Genomic DNA, 12,105 nt, shown 5'->3' with positions numbered 1-12,105 from the left:
CGAAAAACAACAATTTTACTGATTTGCGCGAAAGTAAAATTATAATGTTATTGCAGAATTTACATATTCATATAACCGAAAAAATTGTACTTTCTTAGTTTTAGACTTAAAGTCGATTTTCTTCTAAATTGTATGTTAATTGCGTGAGCACTGTACCGCATAAGCCGAAAAACATCAATTTTACTGATTTGCGCGAAAGTAAAATTATAATGTTAATGCAGGATTAACAAATTAATATAACCGAAAAAATTGCACTTTCTTAGGTTTAGACTCAAAGTCGATTTTCTTGTAAATTGTATGTTAATCACTTGAGCACTGTACCGAATAAGTAGAAAAACATAAATTTTACTGATTTGCGCGAAAGTAAAACTATAATGTTATTGCAGGATTAACAACTTAATATTACCGAAAAAGTTGCACTTTATTAGGTTTAGACTCAAAGTCGATTTTCTTGTAAATTGTATGTTAATCACTTGAGCACTGTAAAGCATAAGCCGAAAAACAACAATTTTACTGCTTTGCGCGAAAGTAAAATTATATAGCTACTGCAGAATTGACATATTCATATAAACGAAAAAATTGCAATTTCTTACAATAGCTTTAGATTTAAAGTCGATTTTCTTGTAAATTGTATTTCAGTTGCGTGAGCACTGTACCGCTTAAGCCGAAAAACATGAATTTTACTGATTTGAGCGAAAGTCAAATCATATTGTTATTGCAGGATTAACAAATTAATATTACCGAAAAAGTTGCACTTTCTTAGGTTTAGACTCAAAGTCGATTTTATTGTAAATTGTATGTTAATCACTTGAGCACTGTACCGCATAAGCCGAAAAACAACAATTTTACTAATTTGCGCGAAAGTAAAATTATATAGCTATTGCAGAATTGACATATTCATATAACCGAAAAAATTGCACTTTCTTAGGTTTAGACTCAAAGTCGATTTTCTTCTAAATTGTATGTTAATTGCGTGAGCACTGTACCGCATAAGCCGAAAAACATCAATTTTACTGATTTGCGCGAAAGTAAAATTATAATGTTAATGCAGGATTAACAAATTAATATAACCGAAAAAATTGCACTTTCTTAGGTTTAGACTCAAAGTCGATTTTCTTGTAAATTGTATGTTAATCACTTGAGCACTGTACCGCATAAGCCGAAAAACATCAATTTTACTGATTAGCGCGAAAGTAAAATCATAATGTTATTGCAGGATTAACAAATTAATATTACCGAAAAAGTTGCACTTTCTTAGGTTTAGACTCAAAGTCGATTTTCTTGTAAATTGTATGTCAATTACGGCAGCACTGTACTGCTTAAGCCGAAAAACATCAATATTACTGATTACCGCGAAAGTAAAATTATAATGTTATTGCAGAATTTACATATTCATATAACCGAAAAAATTGCACTTTCTTTGCTTTATACTTAAAGTCGATTTTCTTGTAAATTGTATTTCAGTTGCGTGAGCACTGTAAACTATAATGTTATGGCAGGATTAACAAATTAATATAAAAAAAAGAAAAGAAAAAATTGAACTTTCTTAGATTTTTACTTAAATTATCAAATTATATTGCTATTGCAGAATTTACATATTCATATAACCGAGAATATTGTACTTTCTAAGGTTTAGACTCAAAGTCGATTATCTTGTAAATTGTATGTCAATTGCGGCAGCACTATACTGCTTAAGCCGAAAAACATCAATATTACTGATTACCGCGAAAGTAAAATTATAATGTTATTGCAGAATTTACATATTCATATAACCGAAAAAAATGTACTTTCTTAGTTTTAGACTTAAACTCGATTTTCTTCTAAATTGTATGTCAATTGCGTGAGCACTGTACTGCTAAAACCGAAAAACATGAATTTTGCTGATTTGAGCGAAAGTCAAATTATATTGTTATTGCAGAATTGACATATTCATATAACCGAAAAAATTGCACTTTCTTAGTTTTGGACTTAAAGTCGATTTTCTTGTAAATTGTATGTCAGTTGCGTGAGCACTGTACTGCTTAAGCCGAAAAACATGAATTTTACTGATTTGCGCGAAGGTAAAATTATATTGCTATTGCAGAATTTACATATTCATATAACCGAGAAAATTGTACTTTCTTAGTTTTAGACTTAAAGTCGATTTTCTTCTAAATTGTATGTTAATTGTGTGAGCACTGTACCGCATAAGCCGAAAAATATCAATTTTATTGATTTGCGCGAAAGTAAAATTATAATGTTATTGCAGAATTTACATATTCATATAACCGAAAAAATTGTACTTTCTTAGTTTTAGACTTAAAGTCGATTTTCTTCTAAATTGTATGTTAATTGCGTGAGCACTGTACCGCATAAGCCGAAAAACATCAATTTTACTGATTTGCGCGAAAGTAAAACTATAATGTTATTGCAGGATTAACAACTTAATATTACCGAAAAAGTTGCACTTTCTTAGGTTTAGACTCAAAGTCGATTTTCTTGTAAATTGTATGTTAATCACTTGAGCACTGTACCGAATAAGTAGAAAAACATAAATTTTACTGATTTGCGCGAAAGTAAAACTATAATGTTATTGCAGGATTAACAACTTAATATTACCGAAAAAGTTGCACTTTATTAGGTTTAGACTCAAAGTCGATTTTCTTGTAAATTGTATGTTAATCACTTGAGCACTGTAAAGCATAAGCCGAAAAACAACAATTTTACTGATTTGCGCGAAGGTAAAATTATATAGCTACTGCAGAATTGACATATTCATATAAACGAAAAAATTGCAATTTCTTTCAATAGCTTTAGATTTAAAGTCGATTTTCTTGTAAATTGTATTTCAGTTGCGTGAGCACTGTACCGCTTAAGCCGAAAAACATGAATTTTACTGATTTGAGCGAAAGTCAAATCATATTGTTATTGCAGGATTAACAAATTAATATTACCGAAAAAGTTGCACTTTCTTAGGTTTAGACTCAAATTCGATTTTATTGTAAATTGTATGTTAATCACTTGAGCACTGTACCGCATAAGCCGAAAAACAACAATTTTACTGATTTGCGCGAAAGTAAAATTATAATGTTATTGCAGAATTTACATATTCATATAACCGAAAAAATTGTACTTTCTTAGTTTTAGACTTAAAGTCGATTTTCTTCTAAATTGTATGTTAATTGCGTGAGCACTGTACCGCATAAGCCGAAAAACATCAATTTTACTGATTTGCGCGAAAGTAAAACTATAATGTTATTGCAGGATTAACAACTTAATATTACCGAAAAAGTTGCACTTTCTTAGGTTTAGACTCAAAGTCGATTTTCTTGTAAATTGTATGTTAATCACTTGAGCACTGTACCGCATAAGCCGAAAAACAACAATTTTACTAATTTGCGCGAAAGTAAAATTATATAGCTATTGCAGAATTGACATATTCATATAACCGAAAAAATTGCACTTTCTTTGCTTTATACTTAAAGTCGATTTTCTTGTAAATTGTATTTCAGTTGCGTGAGCACTGTAAACTATAATGTTATATCAGGATTAACAAATTAATATAAAAATAAGAAAAGAAAAAATTGAACTTTCTTAGATTTTTACTTAAAGCCGATTTTCTTATAAATTGTATGTTAATTTCTTGAGCACTGTACCGCATAAGCCGAAAAACATCAATTTTACTTATTTGCGCGAAAGTAAAACTATAATGTTATTGCAGGATTAACAACTTAATATTACCGAAAAAGTTGCACTTTCTTAGGTTTAGACTCAAAGTCGATTTTCTTGTAAATTGTATGTTAATCACTTGAGCACTGTACCGCATAAGCCGAAAAACAACAATTTTACTGATTTGCGCGAAAGTAAAATTATAATGTTATTGCAGAATTTACATATTCATATAACCGAAAAAATTGTACTTTCTTAGTTTTAGACTTAAAGTCGATTTTCTTCTAAATTGTATGTTAATTGCGTGAGCACTGTACCGCATAAGCCGAAAAACATCAATTTTACTGATTTGCGCGAAAGTAAAATTATAATGTTAATGCAGGATTAACAAATTAATATAACCGAAAAAATTGCACTTTCTTAGGTTTAGACTCAAAGTCGATTTTCTTGTAAATTGTATGTTAATCACTTGAGCACTGTACCGCATAAGCCGAAAAACATCAATTTTACTGATTTGCGCGAAAGTAAAACTATAATGTTATTGCAGGATTAACAAATTAATATAACCGAAAAAATTGCACTTTCTTAGGTTTAGACTCAAAGTCGATTTTCTTGTAAATTGTATGTTAATCACTTGAGCACTGTAACGAATAAGTAGAAAAACATAAATTTTACTGATTTGCGCGAAAGTAAAACTATAATGTTATTGCAGGATTAACAACTTAATATTACCGAAAAAGTTGCACTTTATTAGGTTTAGACTCAAAGTCGATTTTCTTGTAAATTGTATGTTAATCACTTGAGCACTGTAAAGCATAAGCCGAAAAACAACAATTTTACTGATTTGCGCGAAGGTAAAATTATATAGCTACTGCAGAATTGACATATTCATATAAACGAAAAAATTGCAATTTCTTTCAATAGCTTTAGATTTAAAGTCGATTTTCTTGTAAATTGTATTTCAGTTGCGTGAGCACTGTACCGCTTAAGCCGAAAAACATGAATTTTACTGATTTGAGCGAAAGTCAAATCATATTGTTATTGCAGGATTAACAAATTAATATTACCGAAAAAGTTGCACTTTCTTAGGTTTAGACTCAAATTCGATTTTATTGTAAATTGTATGTTAATCACTTGAGCACTGTACCGCATAAGCCGAAAAACAACAATTTTACTAATTTGCGCGAAAGTAAAATTATATAGCTATTGCAGAATTGACATATTCATATAACCGAAAAAATTGCACTTTCTTAGGTTTAGACTCAAAGTCGATTTTCTTGTAAATTGTATGTTAATCACTTGAGCACTGTACCGCATAAGCCGAAAAACATCAATTTTACTGATTAGCGCGAAAGTAAAATCATAATGTTATTGCAGGATTAACAAATTAATATTACCGAAAAAGTTGCACTTTCTTAGGTTTAGACTCAAAGTCGATTTTCTTGTAAATTGTATGTTAATCACTTGAGCACTGTACCGCATAAGCCGAAAAACAACAATTTTACTAATTTGCGCGAAAGTAAAATTATATAGCTATTGCAGAATTGACATATTCATATAACCGAAAAAATTGCACTTTCTTTGCTTTATACTTAAAGTCGATTTTCTTGTAAATTGTATTTCAGTTGCGTGAGCACTGTAAACTATAATGTTATATCAGGATTAACAAATTAATATAAAAATAAGAAAAGAAAAAATTGAACTTTCTTAGATTTTTACTTAAAGCCGATTTTCTTATAAATTGTATGTTAATTACTTGAGCACTGTACCGCATAAGCCGAAAAACATCAATTTTACTTATTTGCGCGAAAGTAAAACTATAATGTTATTGCAGGATTAACAACTTAATATTACCGAAAAAGTTGCACTTTCTTAGGTTTAGACTCAAAGTCGATTTTCTTGTAAATTGTATGTTAATCACTTGAGCACTGTACCGCATAAGCCGAAAAACAACAATTTTACTAATTTGCGCGAAAGTAAAATTATATAGCTATTGCAGAATTTACATATTCATATAACCGAAAAAATTGTACTTTCTTAGTTTTAGACTTAAAGTCGATTTTCTTCTAAATTGTATGTTAATTGCGTGAGCACTGTACCGCATAAGCCGAAAAACATCAATTTTACTGATTTGCGCGAAAGTAAAACTATAATGTTATTGCAGGATTAACAACTTAGTATTACCGAAAAAGTTGCACTTTCTTAGGTTTAGACTCAAAGTCGATTTTCTTGTAAATTGTATGTTAATCACTTGAGCACTGTACCGCATAAGCCGAAAAACAACAATTTTACTAATTTGCGCGAAAGTAAAATTATATAGCTATTGCAGAATTGACATATTCATATAACCGAAAAAATTGCACTTTCTTTGCTTTATACTTAAAGTCGATTTTCTTGTAAATTGTATTTCAGTTGCGTGAGCACTGTAAACTATAATGTTATATCAGGATTAACAAATTAATATAAAAATAAGAAAAGAAAAAATTGAACTTTCTTAGATTTTTACTTAAAGCCGATTTTCTTATAAATTGTATGTTAATTACTTGAGCACTGTACCGCATAAGCCGAAAAACATCAATTTTACTTATTTGCGCGAAAGTAAAACTATAATGTTATTGCAGGATTAACAACTTAATATTACCGAAAAAGTTGCACTTTCTTAGGTTTAGACTCAAAGTCGATTTTCTTGTAAATTGTATGTTAATCACTTGAGCACTGTACCGCATAAGCCGAAAAACAACAATTTTACTGATTTGCGCGAAAGTAAAATTATAATGTTATTGCAGAATTTACATATTCATATAACCGAAAAAATTGTACTTTCTTAGTTTTAGACTTAAAGTCGATTTTCTTCTAAATTGTATGTTAATTGCGTGAGCACTGTACCGCATAAGCCGAAAAACATCAATTTTACTGATTTGCGCGAAAGTAAAATTATAATGTTAATGCAGGATTAACAAATTAATATAACCGAAAAAATTGCACTTTCTTAGGTTTAGACTCAAAGTCGATTTTCTTGTAAATTGTATGTTAATCACTTGAGCACTGTACCGCATAAGCCGAAAAACATCAATTTTACTGATTTGCGCGAAAGTAAAACTATAATGTTATTGCAGGATTAACAAATTAATATAACCGAAAAAATTGCACTTTCTTAGGTTTAGACTCAAAGTCGATTTTCTTGTAAATTGTATGTTAATCACTTGAGCACTGTACCGAATAAGTAGAAAAACATAAATTTTACTGATTTGCGCGAAAGTAAAACTATAATGTTATTGCAGGATTAACAACTTAATATTACCGAAAAAGTTGCACTTTATTAGGTTTAGACTCAAAGTCGATTTTCTTGTAAATTGTATGTTAATCACTTGAGCACTGTAAAGCATAAGCCGAAAAACAACAATTTTACTGATTTGCGCGAAGGTAAAATTATATAGCTACTGCAGAATTGACATATTCATATAAACGAAAAAATTGCAATTTCTTTCAATAGCTTTAGATTTAAAGTCGATTTTCTTGTAAATTGTATTTCAGTTGCGTGAGCACTGTACCGCTTAAGCCGAAAAACATGAATTTTACTGATTTGAGCGAAAGTCAAATCATATTGTTATTGCAGGATTAACAAATTAATATTACCGAAAAAGTTGCACTTTCTTAGGTTTAGACTCAAATTCGATTTTATTGTAAATTGTATGTTAATCACTTGAGCACTGTACCGCATAAGCCGAAAAACAACAATTTTACTAATTTGCGCGAAAGTAAAATTATATAGCTATTGCAGAATTGACATATTCATATAACCGAAAAAATTGCACTTTCTTAGGTTTAGACTCAAAGTCGATTTTCTTGTAAATTGTATGTTAATCACTTGAGCACTGTACCGCATAAGCCGAAAAACATCAATTTTACTGATTAGCGCGAAAGTAAAATCATAATGTTATTGCAGGATTAACAAATTAATATTACCGAAAAAGTTGCACTTTCTTAGGTTTAGACTCAAAGTCGATTTTCTTCTAAATTGTATGTCAATTGCGTGAGCACTGTACTGCTAAAACCGAAAAACATGAATTTTGCTGATTTGAGCGAAAGTCAAATTATATTGTTATTGCAGAATTGACATATTCATATAACCGAAAAAATTGCACTTTCTTAGTTTTGGACTTAAAGTCGATTTTCTTGTAAATTGTATGTCAGTTGCGTGAGCACTGTACTGCTTAAGCCGAAAAACATGAATTTTACTGATTTGCGCGAAGGTAAAATTATATTGCTATTGCAGAATTTACATATTCATATAACCGAGAAAATTGTACTTTCTTAGTTTTAGACTTAAAGTCGATTTTCTTCTAAATTGTATGTTAATTGTGTGAGCACTGTACCGCATAAGCCGAAAAATATCAATTTTATTGATTTGCGCGAAAGTAAAATTATAATGTTATTGCAGAATTTACATATTCATATAACCGAAAAAATTGTACTTTCTTAGTTTTAGACTTAAAGTCGATTTTCTTCTAAATTGTATGTTAATTGCGTGAGCACTGTACCGCATAAGCCGAAAAACATCAATTTTACTGATTTGCGCGAAAGTAAAACTATAATGTTATTGCAGGATTAACAACTTAATATTACCGAAAAAGTTGCACTTTCTTAGGTTTAGACTCAAAGTCGATTTTCTTGTAAATTGTATGTTAATCACTTGAGCACTGTACCGAATAAGTAGAAAAACATAAATTTTACTGATTTGCGCGAAAGTAAAACTATAATGTTATTGCAGGATTAACAACTTAATATTACCGAAAAAGTTGCACTTTATTAGGTTTAGACTCAAAGTCGATTTTCTTGTAAATTGTATGTTAATCACTTGAGCACTGTAAAGCATAAGCCGAAAAACAACAATTTTACTGATTTGCGCGAAGGTAAAATTATATAGCTACTGCAGAATTGACATATTCATATAAACGAAAAAATTGCAATTTCTTTCAATAGCTTTAGATTTAAAGTCGATTTTCTTGTAAATTGTATTTCAGTTGCGTGAGCACTGTACCGCTTAAGCCGAAAAACATGAATTTTACTGATTTGAGCGAAAGTCAAATCATATTGTTATTGCAGGATTAACAAATTAATATTACCGAAAAAGTTGCACTTTCTTAGGTTTAGACTCAAATTCGATTTTATTGTAAATTGTATGTTAATCACTTGAGCACTGTACCGCATAAGCCGAAAAACAACAATTTTACTGATTTGCGCGAAAGTAAAATTATAATGTTATTGCAGAATTTACATATTCATATAACCGAAAAAATTGTACTTTCTTAGTTTTAGACTTAAAGTCGATTTTCTTCTAAATTGTATGTTAATTGCGTGAGCACTGTACCGCATAAGCCGAAAAACATCAATTTTACTGATTTGCGCGAAAGTAAAACTATAATGTTATTGCAGGATTAACAACTTAATATTACCGAAAAAGTTGCACTTTCTTAGGTTTAGACTCAAAGTCGATTTTCTTGTAAATTGTATGTTAATCACTTGAGCACTGTACCGCATAAGCCGAAAAACAACAATTTTACTAATTTGCGCGAAAGTAAAATTATATAGCTATTGCAGAATTGACATATTCATATAACCGAAAAAATTGCACTTTCTTTGCTTTATACTTAAAGTCGATTTTCTTGTAAATTGTATTTCAGTTGCGTGAGCACTGTAAACTATAATGTTATATCAGGATTAACAAATTAATATAAAAATAAGAAAAGAAAAAATTGAACTTTCTTAGATTTTTACTTAAAGCCGATTTTCTTATAAATTGTATGTTAATTACTTGAGCACTGTACCGCATAAGCCGAAAAACATCAATTTTACTTATTTGCGCGAAAGTAAAACTATAATGTTATTGCAGGATTAACAACTTAATATTACCGAAAAAGTTGCACTTTCTTAGGTTTAGACTCAAAGTCGATTTTCTTGTAAATTGTATGTTAATCACTTGAGCACTGTACCGCATAAGCCGAAAAACAACAATTTTACTGATTTGCGCGAAAGTAAAATTATAATGTTATTGCAGAATTTACATATTCATATAACCGAAAAAATTGTACTTTCTTAGTTTTAGACTTAAAGTCGATTTTCTTCTAAATTGTATGTTAATTGCGTGAGCACTGTACCGCATAAGCCGAAAAACATCAATTTTACTGATTTGCGCGAAAGTAAAATTATAATGTTAATGCAGGATTAACAAATTAATATAACCGAAAAAATTGCACTTTCTTAGGTTTAGACTCAAAGTCGATTTTCTTGTAAATTGTATGTTAATCACTTGAGCACTGTACCGCATAAGCCGAAAAACATCAATTTTACTGATTTGCGCGAAAGTAAAACTATAATGTTATTGCAGGATTAACAAATTAATATAACCGAAAAAATTGCACTTTCTTAGGTTTAGACTCAAAGTCGATTTTCTTGTAAATTGTATGTTAATCACTTGAGCACTGTACCGAATAAGTAGAAAAACATAAATTTTACTGATTTGCGCGAAAGTAAAACTATAATGTTATTGCAGGATTAACAACTTAATATTACCGAAAAAGTTGCACTTTATTAGGTTTAGACTCAAAGTCGATTTTCTTGTAAATTGTATGTTAATCACTTGAGCACTGTAAAGCATAAGCCGAAAAACAACAATTTTACTGATTTGCGCGAAGGTAAAATTATATAGCTACTGCAGAATTGACATATTCATATAAACGAAAAAATTGCAATTTCTTTCAATAGCTTTAGATTTAAAGTCGATTTTCTTGTAAATTGTATTTCAGTTGCGTGAGCACTGTACCGCTTAAGCCGAAAAACATGAATTTTACTGATTTGAGCGAAAGTCAAATCATATTGTTATTGCAGGATTAACAAATTAATATTACCGAAAAAGTTGCACTTTCTTAGGTTTAGACTCAAATTCGATTTTATTGTAAATTGTATGTTAATCACTTGAGCACTGTACCGCATAAGCCGAAAAACAACAATTTTACTAATTTGCGCGAAAGTAAAATTATATAGCTATTGCAGAATTGACATATTCATATAACCGAAAAAATTGCACTTTCTTAGGTTTAGACTCAAAGTCGATTTTCTTGTAAATTGTATGTTAATCACTTGAGCACTGTACCGCATAAGCCGAAAAACATCAATTTTACTGATTAGCGCGAAAGTAAAATCATAATGTTATTGCAGGATTAACAAATTAATATTACCGAAAAAGTTGCACTTTCTTAGGTTTAGACTCAAAGTCGATTTTCTTGTAAATTGTATGTTAATCACTTGAGCACTGTACCGCATAAGCCGAAAAACAACAATTTTACTGATTTGCGCGAAAGTAAAACTATAATGTTATTGCAGGATTAACAACTTAATATTACCGAAAAAGTTGCACTTTCTTAGGTTTAGACTCAAAGTCGATTTTCTTGTAAATTGTATGTTAATCACTTGAGCACTGTACCGCATAAGCCGAAAAACAACAATTTTACTAATTTGCGCGAAAGTAAAATTATATAGCTATTGCAGAATTGACATATTCATATAACCGAAAAAATTGCACTTTCTTTGCTTTATACTTAAAGTCGATTTTCTTGTAAATTGTATTTCAGTTGCGTGAGCACTGTAAACTATAATGTTATATCAGGATTAACAAATTAATATAAAAATAAGAAAAGAAAAAATTGAACTTTCTTAGATTTTTACTTAAAGCCGATTTTCTTATAAATTGTATGTTAATTACTTGAGCACTGTACCGCATAAGCCGAAAAACATCAATTTTACTTATTTGCGCGAAAGTAAAACTATAATGTTATTGCAGGATTAACAACTTAATATTACCGAAAAAGTTGCACTTTCTTAGGTTTAGACTCAAAGTCGATTTTCTTGTAAATTGTATGTTAATCACTTGAGCACTGTACCGCATAAGCCGAAAAACAACAATTTTACTAATTTGCGCGAAAGTAAAATTATATAGCTATTGCAGAATTTACATATTCATATAACCGAAAAAATTGTACTTTCTTAGTTTTAGACTTAAAGTCGATTTTCTTCTAAATTGTATGTTAATTGCGTGAGCACTGTACCGCATAAGCCGAAAAACATCAATTTTACTGATTTGCGCGAAAGTAAAACTATAATGTTATTGCAGGATTAACAACTTAATATTACCGAAAAAGTTGCACTTTCTTAGGTTTAGACTCAAAGTCGATTTTCTTGTAAATTGTATGTTAATCACTTGAGCACTGTACCGCATAAGCCGAAAAACAACAATTTTACTAATTTGCGCGAAAGTAAAATTATAATGTTATTGCAGAATTTACATATTCATATAACCGAAAAAATTGTACTTTCTTAGTTTTAGACTTAAAGTCGATTTTCTTCTAAATTGTATGTTAATTGCGTGAGCACTGTACCGCATAAGCCGAAAAACATCAA

This window comes from Bactrocera oleae, chromosome X (assembly GCF_042242935.1).
Source record: "Bactrocera oleae isolate idBacOlea1 chromosome X, idBacOlea1, whole genome shotgun sequence".
NCBI classification, from domain to species: domain Eukaryota; kingdom Metazoa; phylum Arthropoda; class Insecta; order Diptera; family Tephritidae; genus Bactrocera; species Bactrocera oleae.
The sequence above is the reverse complement of the archived record's forward strand: the minus strand, read 5'-3'. Positions refer to the sequence as shown.